Source organism: Taeniopygia guttata, chromosome 5, assembly GCF_048771995.1.
Source record: "Taeniopygia guttata chromosome 5, bTaeGut7.mat, whole genome shotgun sequence".
Classification (NCBI taxonomy): Eukaryota; Metazoa; Chordata; class Aves; order Passeriformes; family Estrildidae; genus Taeniopygia; species Taeniopygia guttata.
In genome coordinates this window covers 52,230,389-52,243,543 of record NC_133030.1, presented here as the reverse complement: position 1 = coordinate 52,243,543, position 13,155 = coordinate 52,230,389, and the positions used below count along the sequence as shown (strand labels likewise).

General features: G+C 40.0%; 1 long non-coding RNA gene across 1 annotated transcript; it reads left to right on the top strand.

Annotated features, from left to right (window-relative positions):
- Positions 1-7,583: 7,583 nt before the first annotated feature.
- On the top strand, positions 7,584-12,579 carry LOC140684336 (uncharacterized). The gene is made up of 2 exons (XR_012056498.1): positions 7,584-10,905; positions 11,934-12,579. It is a non-coding gene; the product is annotated as an uncharacterized lncRNA (long non-coding RNA).
- The last annotated feature ends 576 nt before the right edge of the window (positions 12,580-13,155 follow it).

Here is a 13,155-nt window from a genome sequence, read left to right as displayed (position 1 = left end):
CCCTCAAAGGAGCACACATTTATCTTGCAAACAGTTAATACCTACTATCATGGGTATGTAAGTAGTCAATATGATATAACACATTGCAGAGCCTGCTGAAGGCAGATATTGCCAATTAACACATGGTATTACCAATCAACGCTCATGCCATTTATAGAACACTCTGCCTTGCTGCTACTGGAGATTCAAGACCCACAACAGTTTGAATGCATTTTTGAAGTAGGATTTTGTGTCAGGGAGGGAGTAAAACTCTGCATTGCTAAAGAAGTGGAAGAGCAATGAAGGACTGAACTCCAGGGAGAGGAGCAGCACCTTACAAACACACAAAAAAGACAAGGTCTCTGCCTGGAGGTGCTTACAGTCTCCGGCCAACAAAATTCTGTGTATGAGACATCAGAGGATGGCAGTGGGAGGGAGGAGGGAGGGGAAAAAGGTGATGTGATAAGCACAGGTGTGTGCCCTGAAGAACGGCTTTTTTGTATGTGCTTTGTCAGCAGATTGCGGAGGTAGAGGAGGCTTCCATCTCATGGGCAGCCCGGACAGGAGGCAGCAAGAATCAGAGCAGAGGAATATAGTTTGAAACAGATATTTAAGACAGGGCAATAAATGAATAAAAGGCCACTTTCTGCTTCCTCAGGCAGTTTTGGGCTGCTTGGGGAATATTTGATGCATGAGGCCCAAAAAAATAATGTGGGCATCTGCTGGGGCTCTTTTTATTCCTCCCCACTCAAAAAAGGGCTGCATCCTTACCTTTCCTTCCTGTTCCTTGGCTACCACAGCTGTCCACAAAGCCTTCCATTGAGTCCTATCAGAGCTGGAAGTAGATTTTGATGGTTTCTTCTGTCCCCAAACTGTACTCAGCAGCTGAGAGGTTCCTCTGTTTGAGGGACAGGGAGTAACAGCTCAGGGCTTAATGAGACAGAGCAATAGGCTCATCAGCAAGGAGACACAGGAGAGAAATACATATATGCATGCACACATATCCATGTATATGGAGATATGTATACATAGACTAATCAGAAAATAAAGACACTACAGAGAAATAATGCTTCCTAAAAGTGGTTTGACATAAAATTTCTCATGAGCTGTTAATATATGCTGTCTCTGATGATGAACATTTCATGCCTAAGGAGTAAAAATGTGGCAACACCTTCCTTTTCTTTGAAGAAGAGATTTTAGGGCCTCCTGCTGCAGTCCAGATACTGGTATAAGTTAGTATTAGTATCTCATGAGGAATGTATTTTTAATTTTTTTTCAGCTGAGGTGCTGTAGTATTAGGTTTTGTATTCTCTTGATGCTAAGTAATCACTTTATTCTCACTCAGCTTGTCAGGAGGTTGCACTGGAGCCCCTGAGGTGACTGGACCTGGAAAGTTGCTAAAAAGAAAGATAGGTGAATAATTGTTAAGGGTATTTTAGGGGTGTTTCAGCCTCTTCTGTAATTAATAAAGCACAGCTTGGGGTTTATATAGATGTTTGCAGATTTTTTTTCCTCATCTCATTTATTTTTTAGAAGAGGAATCTGAATAGTTCTCCCTTCCTTCATCTTCTTATCTAAATGCTATGGAAAAAAATGACAAAAAGGAATTAGCAAAGTTACTTCTTAAAATGTGCCTCTCCCCTCAACCCAAACACAGGAGGCAACTAGCACCCTGTTCCTGATTAGCTCTAGACTCAAGAAGAAAATGAGGGGAAAACAGATGATCTGTAGTGTAGTTATCTGACCTTCTGAATCCTGGTTTTCAGTAGTCACTTCCTTCTTGAGTGTTTTACATTAAAATACTGTTTTACTGTTCAATTACCTAATTTAATTACTGTATAAGATTCCTCTGGACTCCAACTACTCATCTTTTGAATGATCACTAGGAGTTTGCAAGAACTGGTGAGCTTTTTCAATAAGTATTTTCCATTTCTTGAGGCAAGACATTGTGTTTCCTCTTCATGGCCACAATGGAAATTGACAGGGGATTTCTGTGAGTCGAAGCAGATTCCAAGGATGGCTTCAGTAAGATGATTTTTTTCACAACACCATTCTTGGAAAAATTATACAACACAATGTACAACTCAGGCTGTATTTTCCTTTCAGCACTACTGACTTTAAAAAATAAAATGAACCCACTAAAACATCTTTACCAAATAATATAGTACCGTAGTAGAGCTTCACATTTTTTATTACAGGTGCATGTAAACGCTGAGCTAACACCATGTAAAAATTTGAAATGGAAATACAGAGAAAACCATGGGAATTTTATTTTACTTTCAGGTATTTTCTTCTTAAGAGAAAAATCAGAATTGCAAGGCAGCTCGCCTTTCTAGGTTTTATGTGAATTCCGATTAAAATGAGTAGCTCTTTTAAAATATAAAGCTGTTTGCTTTCAGTAGAATTCACAAAAGCAGTAATTCTGTTTTAGCCTATGACAACACAGGAAATTCTGAAAAATCATAATTGTCCATAAGCCTAAATAGCTGGGGAAAAATGATAGACATTTGGTTAGCTTTACTGAGCACATAATGTGCTGTCTGGCCTTCAGTACAATGTTTCAAAGCACTTGGATCCAAAATACCTCTCTGAGTCACGCTGAATGTTTTATCTTCAGTGCAGCGGCCCCATTTATGGGAGTGGGAGCTGTGATATTGATCATTAGGAGTTGCATATTGCAACATTTTAGCCATAAACTTATTATAACCCTAAAAAAAATATAAATATTATCTTCCCCGGAGTGGATTGAAATGCCTATTTTACAGATGCTGGATGAAATTTCTGAAGTTGTGTGAAGTTTCTTTTAAATCTTGAATGAAAATGTTCTTTTTGTGTTAATTTAGGAACTGTTTTACTTTCCTTTGCCATTTAAAGGCTGAGGTGCACCTTTGTTTTTCTTCCACAAACCCTCCCGAAGTGTAGAAATCCAGTCAATCACTTTCACACACCCACAAAAAATAATGGCTTGACCTGCTCGTGGCCAGATCTGACATGCCCTGCTGTGGTGGGAAAATTAATTCACCTCACTACACTGCAGTCACCCTCAGCTGAGTCCTTCAATTATTTCATTATGATCTAACTAAGGCTGATAACAGATCTCATTTGATACCGTGGATGGCTGGGGGGGCAGCATGGGGGTGGGAAGTGGATGCCCTCACATGTCAAGCCCTTGCATCTAACCAACCAAGCCTTGTGAGGCTTTCTTGCCTGATGGAAATGGGGGTGATTAAAGACATGTTGTGCCTGTCTGTGTAGCTTCCGCATGATTTTTCTCCCTTAGATGATGTTCTGTGCATTTAGCATATTTGAAAATCTAGAGGCTTTTCATCTTTGGCAGGGGAAGGAAGGGATGTTTTTGATGGACTGGCTGGAGGAGCACACTCAGAGTCCAGTGTTTTCTGGAGAAAGGATCTATTATCATCTTTCTTCCCCCCTTTTTTTTTTTTTTTTTTTTTTTTTTTCACCTGTGCAGTGACAGATGGACAAAGGAAGCCCTGGAAATGTGTTAATTGCTCTTTTTTTTCATTCAAGTGGTTTGGAGGTTCAGGAGATCCTCTAATTAAAGAATCTAAGAGTGAGCTGGGCATCTGGCCTCTGCCACTTTAATCAACTTTGTAATATGAGGAGAGGGCAATGACTGTCTAATTACTTGACAGCTTTTAAGAGGTATAGGTAGTAAGCAAATACATTTTCTCAGAATATGCCAAATTGTTATAACAACAAAATGACTGCTATCTGTTTTGTCTTTATATTATTTTTTAAATAGGTAAATGTAGCCCATCTCCATCCACTGAGTCGATCTGTGTGGGTTACAGGATTCTTTGGCATGATTTTGAATCCACAACACAATTGGTAGGCAGAAGTTTTGTGATGTATGCAAGAATCATGATATTAAGTCAGATAAGAGTTTCTCTGATATGACACTACTGAAATGAGGTTTTTTATTTCTGAGTCTGCTGTGAAATATCTAATTTCATCCATTTGCCTATGGAGAGTTGAATATAGAATATAGATACTTTCCCCCCCATTTTTCAAAGGATAGAAATCCCAGCTCACACACCTGGAATTTATCATGGAGTATAACAAGACTACTTCATGTTAGTGAACATTATGTTAAGTACAAAATCATGTAGTGCTGTTTTTCTGAATCTGATGACAACCTGGAATATTTGCTGAGCAATGTGAATTTTGAAATTCTTCCTAAATGCTGTTAGCTCTGCTGTTAGTAGAGATGAGTGTTGAAATACCATCACTATTACTTAAATATACAGGATCTTGTTGAATCAGCTGAATTCACATTATATCACTGTTTGTCTTTTTAAAAGAAAGAACTCATAAAATGCTTATCTTATTAAGACAAAGTACATCCCATATTCTTCAAGGTGAAGCTCTAGTGTCAAAGTAAACAAGGCAGATGCCTCTTTATTAACTGTGTAATTCAGACTTATATTTAATTAATTAAAATGTCAGCACGAAGATACTGAAGGAAGCTGCTGTAGCTTTTAGAATTGCTGCAGAATCCAAAGGACCTTGCTGCAAATACAAATCTTGCATCATGCGTATTCTTTGAAATATGGATGGCTTAGTTGCTGGCATCTGGTCAATGGAGGTTTCTTTGTTAGTCTCTGAATCAAGGCTGAATATTACATAACAGTAGATGTCATTTTTATTTTCTATGAACCCCTCAAACCTATCACCTCTAAAACTTGTCTTAATAACTCTCATCTGTATTGGAAACCTCAGCAGAAAAGCCAGTATTGAAAGGATTGTAACTCAGCATGGGCTCTTCTGGAGCCAAAATGAGGAGTCTCTGGCTGACAAGAGGAGTGTCTCTTCAATCCCATTGTGGTCCTTCAGTTGCACTTTTCCCGTCCCACAAACAGACAGAGCTCCCCACTTCCTATTTTTTACATACCTTTGCAATTAGCTTTATTTTAAAATTTCCTTCATCAGGGAAAATCTCTATCTACTTCCTTGCATACCATTGAACGCTGGCAACCATTGGTACTTTTATAGCTGGCCTCCAAACCATCAATTTGAATGAACAAAGCAGACTATTTTCTCACACTTATAAGACCTACATTTATAGTATCCGCATGCTGGGGTAATTACTGCTAAATAATTTAATACTGTAAAAACTGACATATCCATTTAGGTGTATGCCTGTTATATTGTTAAACTGTATTGGGGTTCTGACCTCTATTAGACAGCAAATAATCCTACTAAAGACTGGTCATTCTCTCTCTCTCGCTCTTATGGTGAATTTTATTCATAAAGCTTAGGCTTTTGCAGCTATTCTCATAGTGAGATTAGTAAGTATACACTTGTGACAGCACTAAAAATTCAGTGCAATCACAATCATGTTTGATTACCAATTCAGAAGGATCTAGCCATCTAGCTGCAAGGATAATTTTGCTCACTGTAAACAGCTTGGAGAATTGTGTGCGATCATGTTGTGTGACCAAAAAAAAAAAAAACCCAACGAATTAGATTATTTGCTAAATGCCAAGGCACATTAAATATTTTTGACAACAATGAAGATTCTTTGTAAATTGTAATTAGACTGGAAATTATTGCACAGAGCCTGCTTCTCTATAATCCTTTTAAATCAGAGTAGTTGTAATTGGCCTTAGAGACTCAAACTGTTTCGTGTTTTATTTTCTAGAAGTTCCGCTTCTGCATATGTAATAACAGAATCCTTTGTGGATACAATACAATAGACATGTGTGTAGGGTTATTTTAGTTTATTTGTTTTGGTAGCGAGTCAGATAACCAGCGAAAAAGAATATAGAAAAGAAAACATGCTGAATGCTCCTGGATATGAATGGTACTTACATGTAAAAAAAAAAAGTTGCATAGAAATCATAATGGGCCAGATGAGGCTTAGAAAAGCATAACCCTGCTGTTCAACATCTGCCAAGGATCTGGACCTATATTTTGCCTGTACTGTCAGTGGCTTCAGGAAGCCTAATAATGTGAGTTTTCCTGAACACAAAGCCATGGATTTTTAGCAATTCTAGCAGAGTCCTCAAGGATTCCTATTCAAAGTTATGATTTTACTTTTTTTTCTTCTGGTTTTAGGTTCACATGAATGGTAACTTCAGGAGAGCTTGTGAGAGAGGATGAATCTGCTGCAGCCTTTCTACATCAAAAAAAGACCCTTTTTAGCACAAGATCCTTATGCTACTGCTACTGAAGTGCAAGTATGTCTGTGTGTTTGTATAAATAATAGCTGTGGGAATGGGCGTGAGCAGTGGCAGATAGTCAAAGAGTTAAGTGGAAGTCAAAATTAAGTGGGAATTTTGAGGTTTATTTGATGTAAACTTGGCTTTGAGGATGGAGGAAGTTGGACTTGAGGCAAACCTGCAAATTACAGCCCAACCTCATAAGAAATTAGCTGGTAGTAATCAGAGAGCCTTAACTGACTGTAAAAGCACCTTTAATCTAGAGATGTGGGATTCTGTTGGGTGACTGTTGCTCATGCTCTCACAGGCTGAATTAACTAACAAAACCAAATACGTCAATACATCCAATATAAAATTTCAGCTCATCTCTGCTGAGTTTATTACCAATATCCAAAATGAAACAATGTTTTTCTTGGAACAACAGGATTAACATTCATGTGATCATGACTTCCACCAAAATAAGTCTAATCTGTAGATGTGCTGAGAAAATAATGTATTTAGAGCCACCTTCATCCACTTCACATATATCGAAGTTACAAGCAAGAACCTCCAGTGTGGCTCTATGTCCAACTTCAAATTTTAGATCTATTGAATTACTTTAGCTTTCCTTGATCTAGCCGAGGCTAAACATTGGTTTACATACAGTCATTTTATATTTTTAATACTAAGTTTACATCCATTACTCAGAAGTAAAAAGCTCATCTGCTAATATAAATGTATTAAAAATTGCTAGAGTACAACGAGGAGATTTTTGCCGCATTAGTAAAGCAAATGGAAAAATGCACAGAAAGGACTAGAATGTTACTAAATCACCAGTTACAAATCTGACTTTAGAAGAACAAAAAATTAGCATTAAACCAATATAAATATTAATCTTAACTGTTTCAAGGAGAAAAGGGTTGCATGAATGAAGTCCACCCAAACCAGTGAAAAAAAATATCTGTTATCTTCAATGAGTTTTGTGTCAGATACTCTGAAAAAAAAATCTCAAAAAATATCTTCATCAGATTGACAGTTTTTTATTTCAGTGGCTTACTTTTGGACCAAGCTAATTTCTTTCAATAAACTAAAAATATCTAACCAGGAGAGAAATTTACAACCGAAGCTTTTATCCTAAGCTCCAGGTTAACTTACTCCTCTTTCCTTTAGGAAAACCACAAATATTTTTGTATAATGATATTAACGATTCTTAGTTTGATTATATGCAACATCGTGAAGATTTAAGGGCGTTTCTGGCAAAGGCTATTCCATTTTCTTCCTTCAGGTCTCCCCCTTTGCTGGCTGAAATAATCTGCTGTAAAACATTGAAGACATGGGAAATGTTGAGGTGTCCAAAACTGGATATTAGTATAGGGGAATCTATACATTCAGATGGGGCATTGAAAGACACTTTTTCATCATGCTGCAGGGTAAGACAGAATGCATGGTTCTGAAGAGCCCAAAGTGTAAACTGCCGGTGAATTCTGCATGCTGGAAGAAGAGGCTTTGGGCAGCTCATCAGTTTGGGAGGGTAGGGAGGCTCTCAGCTCGCTGCCTGCATGGCTCATGGGGCTGACGGTGGGGCCAGAAGCAGGATGGTTGTGGCAGGTGGGAGCAGCTCTGCAAAGCCTCTGGCCAGTGATAAATGGTTAATTCGTGGTGTGTTCCTGGGGCCTCTTGCAGCCTATTGGCCTGGCATCAAAGAGAAAGGTTTTGCTGTCTTCATCCTCTTATCAACGTGCTTTACTGGCCAAATTCCATGGGCTTTGTCTAAGCCTTACAGAGGGGAACCACCCATGGAGAAAGTGGAAGCCTTTTTTAAGCAGCACTTGAATAAGGAAATTGAAGGTACTGCCAAGGGGAGGGATGGTCACCTAGTCCATCCCTCTCCCAACACACTGCAGGCCCCTGCACAGTGTTTTTCTGACTAATAAACACTGTGCAGGGGCCTGCAGTGTGTTGGGAGAGGAGCGAGCAGACTCCTGGAGTAGCAGCGCTGGAAAGCATTAGGGCTTAGGGTGGCTTAATTATCCCAGTGCTGCTGCTGGGAAGTAATTCTTGATCCATTGGCAGTGGGTGCTTTCAGCACAGGTCACTGCAGATGGCAGCAGGGCCATCGCTGTGCACTGCCCCAGGGAGCACAGTGCTCTGACTGCTCACACCCGCCCTGTGGCCACCCTGCTGTCCACTCCTTGTCCTCTCAGTCCTACAGCCACTGTCTCTCCAAAACGGAAAAAGCCTTTGAAATAGGACCCTGCTTTTGAAGCAAGCAGAGTTTTAATATGGAGAATGCTACATTTTACAATACATATGTGAGTGTTGTGTGAGTATATCCAAAACGAGGGAGAAAAAGACTTTATATGTACACATATGCATGCACATATTTATTTACAAAGCCTGCATCTTAAGGTAAAGTAGTTTATAACGTAGTTTATAAAACTGGCAGTTAGATGAAGTCAAACTTTGGGGTTTAGCACTTGAGCACTAGTCTCTGGCATCAGGTTTCTTGTTAGTCTCAGCATCTCATTTGAAAAGTCATTTATTTTGATAGTATTACCAGACACCTGACTCATAGCTGCAATATAGAGGTTAATTAGCTATGAAGTTTGGAAGCTCATGGACTATGAAAAGAGTTATAGTGTTTTGTTGTTATGCTGCTGATTATTTCTGTGGTGGGTCTGGTTGAATGTGTGCCAGTGCAACTGCAGGTCCATGATGCAAATGCCACCCCTGTGCTCTCCAGCTCAAAAATCCGGAGGTACTAATGATTAATCAAAGGGATTTGATAATAGTAGCATGAAGAACTGATGGGTACCACAAAACTGCAAAGTTACTGCAGGTAACATACTCTTGGTTTTCCTTGATTTGCCGTATGTACCCACTGACCAGGCATGCGCTTGTGCCGGCTGCAAGGTAAGGCCACACAAAGATGAATCTCCTGGCACCGTCCTTCCAGTTAATTTTCTGAGAGATAGAGGACTTGTTTTTCTCCTCCTCGCTCTCTTGTCTTGCTGCTCCTCTGGCCAGGATGACTGGTGTGGGCGGCATGTCCCTTTGAGCACTTTGAGAAACTCCCTAACTTCCTCCCCCTGAGCTCAAATGTCTCCTTTGATTTTCCTGATGCCTGTCACCTTGCCTCTGCTGCTGCTGGTGTTCCCAGCGATGCTGCAAATGCAGGAGTGCTTCATGAAGCTTGGAGGGGGGGGGCAGATAGAACCTCACACAAGCTTGCATTCAGCACTGCTCTCTGCAGCCTCAGCACACGGAGATGAGGGTGAAGGGCTGAAGCTCGGCCAGCAGTGGCTCTGCCCTGGCTGCCCTCCTCTGTGCAGGGCTGACTCCTCATTCACCAGCCTAATGCTCCTAAATATATGACTGCCTCCATCTTGTCACCCTGCCACAGCTCACCCTCTCACTGATGTGAACGGGTACTATATTTACCCAGGAGAGTCATGAAAATTGCCATGACAATGATTGTGGTTGCTTGGGAATGCAAAGAGCTAATTTTGCCTGAATAATAAGACACAGAGTCATCTGTCTCCCTCCGTAAAGCAGCAAGGAGTTTATGCAGGTGAGAACAGGTAATCTTTGTGAGGGCATAATTGCAAAATGCAAAAATGTTCCTGTATCAGTTCAGACCGGTGACTAATAAAAGGATCTATGTGCTAAGTGGCTGAAGTTTGATGCACTCTCTAATTGTGATGAAGATCTGTAGGAAAACTGAGCTTCCCTGCCCCACTCATTTCACCACCAAAGAGGAAAAAAATCCCATTAAAAAAAACTTTAGCCTGAAAATAACTCTATACTGTACATCTTTGCCTAGGGCAAATTTTTCACTGATGAGTAACAGCATTTTCACAATTCACCTTTTATATTTATTGATCTAATGCTATGTAGTATGCCAAAGTTCATTTAAAGGAGACTACAGCTTTTGCTTTTGGGAATCTGGAGGAGAAGATAATTACCAAAACCTAAAACTTTCTTAGCTGATGCTTTTACTTCTCCATCACTCTCCATGACAAAATCTGTGAAGACCTCTTTGGCAAAATGCTGACGAAGATCCCACCCTAACAAACTAAAAAAGCACTAAAGAAGTTCCGTTTTTGTTTCAGAAATGTCCTGGCATCTCTGAACAAATAGAAAAGCCTGTCCCAGTAATGCAAATTCCTCCGAGGCACCGAAGTTTGGGAAAGGACATCTTGCTGGGCAGGCGCCCCGTTTGCGAGCGCGGGAGCCGCTGGCTCCGTGTCCCGGAGGACACCTCCGTTGTGGGCTGACTTAGTACACGGTTCAGAAAGACGCCATTTCAGGCATTCGCTGGCTTTTCCCAAGCCGGACACAGCAGCTCCCCGGAAAGCTGAGAAGTTTTTTTGTTTTTTTTTTTCTGCCGCACCTGAGTGCGAGCGGCACCGAGCGAATTTGCCGGGCACGGAGCCGCCGTCCCGGGCAGCGCTGCCCCGGCGGCGGGCGCGGCTGCGGCGCTCGGGCGCTCCCCGCTCCGGCCCGCCCGCGGGAGCAGCCAGCCTTCAGAGGCATCGGTCAGACCCAGAGAAGGGAACTGCTGCCCTTCAGACTGCTCCCAGGAACCAGATAAACAGCCTTTCAAAAGAAATCTCGCTCTCACTCTTAAATTTTTTTTTTTTTTGGTGTCTTGCACTTTTAGTAAGTGACAGTTTTGCAAATTGCTAGTAAAGAACTTAAATGTCTAATTAAATCTCGAAGATGTACAAGAGTTTGAAGAGCGTGATTGATGCCCACAAAGGTATGGCTGTCTAATGGAGTCGTCCTGACAGCAATCGCGAAAGCCCATTTAACGGCTGATGTCTTGTTGTGATCCATGTTGTCATTTTTTCATTACTGATTAAAATTAAAAATCTGCTTGGCAAATCCATTGTAAAAATTTCCTTCATGAAAATCGACGGGTACAAATTATTTTGTCAATCGCCTGGCAATCAAACTGTGACTGAAGACTGTTTCATGCCCATAGATTTTTTTTCTTTTTACTCATGCCAGTGAGTTTTCATAGAAAAGTTTCTTAAGTGTAGGTGGCAGTCTTGGCAATTTTTTTTTTATTAATAAATAAAGCTTCATCTCTATATGTTAATGAAATGTTTTGTTTATGTTGTCTTCCCAATGTTCCTCACTCTGAAAGTTGGGCTATACTACTGAATTGTCTAATGGCATGTATGACAGGTGAATAATAGCAATACAAGCCTTTATTAAGATAAAATCTGTTTTGAGAGTTGAAGTGTAAGCTGTCTAAGATGTAAAACTGGGAAAAAAAAAAAAAGACAAAAAACCAACCAAACCTTACAAAGCTGCATTCTTTATAGCTAGAATATATTTATGGCTGCACTTTTTGGTGGGGTTTCCAGCTTGGTGTTCCCATGTATGGGTGCAACAGCCATGGGTGAGCTGCCTTGGGGTGAGAGCTGCAAATTCACTGTGAGGGGTGATCCAGGATGGCAAGTGAGAACTCAGCAGTGTGTAGTTCACTGTCAGAGGAAAGTAATTTAGAGCTCCTAATTTCTCTGTAAAATTCAAAGATGCTTTACTCTGGCGAGAAACAAACGGACAACTCAAGCAGCAAGAAAAACATTATTGTCCCATTAATAAAACTTTTCTCCCATTTAATTGATATTTTTGCTTCTCATAATTGAGTCTCATTGCTCAGTATAAATCAAAGATAATAAAAATAGCTCTCCATAGCTGATACGCGTGCTGGTTTCAAGTCTGATCTCTGTTGCTGTTCATGCTTATCTAATCTAATCAATGTATCTTTTTCTGCAGGTTCTTATATCATCACTGCGGATGCTTCTTACTTCCGAGAACAAGAGAATGTTTTGTTTTGCAGATTTGTTTCTTTATTTTGATATTTAAATTAAAATGTTGAATTTTATTGTGTGCTTTATATCTTCTTTTAAACCCTTCTGAAATAAAGAGTGTATTGCTCACTCTGGATGAGTAAAAATTGACTGAATAATTTTAACCTTGTTTTAGGTCCATCATATTTTGATGAGCATGAACATTTTATTAGTAACATTCTCAAGGTTGTGACATTTTTAAAACAAAGATTTGCAAGTTACTTTACAGTAAATATATTTATGTTTCTATGAAATGGGTTGCAGATTTTAATGTGAAGATCTTGTCTGCTTATGGCAAAATGTATTTGTGTGATAATCATTTTGGAAAGCTCATGTGCCATACCCCAGAGTAAAATAATGGAAAATAATTACTAGGAGAAAGCTGGCTGCCCAAGTCACAGTTTTAAAGATTGTTCAGTGTCTCTGGGGATATGCTTTAGGCAGTTATAACTTGGAACTGGTGTCTTTTTATTGCTGCTTAAATTTGGATGTAGCAACAAGATTAATAAGAACAATAAGTTTTTCATTAATTGAAATGTTAATTTCCAGAATAAAATGGATGTTTTGACCTTTGCTATAGAGTTGCAGAAGTATGTGCTTTCAAAAGTTGTGTACTATACATCTGCACAAGTCCTGGAAGAGCCCAGTATGCTCGGGAGCCACGTGCTGTTCTCAGCTTAGCTCTGAGCTCCTGCTGGAGGGGATTTGAGTTTCTCTGCACATGGTCCTTTTTAGCTGTGAGTTTCCCCAATCTTTCTAGGTGGGAAAGGCAGCTATCTGAGGTATTACAGCCTGGTTTTGGTAGCCTTGCATGCTGAACTGGTACTCTGGGCTGAAATCCAGGCAGCACGGCAGGACTACTGCTGCTCCCCAAACAATTGCACAGGGCTTTTGCTGCTTCATCGGTTATTGTTCGTAGCATGGGTAATAGTGAAAACAATGGGTTGGAGTAGAATAAGGAAACAAACAAAATAACAATGTGAATACCAAAACAACAGCAGCAAAAAAACCCCCAACTTTACATGTTTTTAATAATGTTTATGTGACAGAGAGAAAGGCTGAGGAATTTTAGCCATGTGGGATATGTCACTCTTTATTTCTGCCTCTGAGGCAAAAGCAAAGCAAAGTGCTTAATAGTTTGAGCTTAG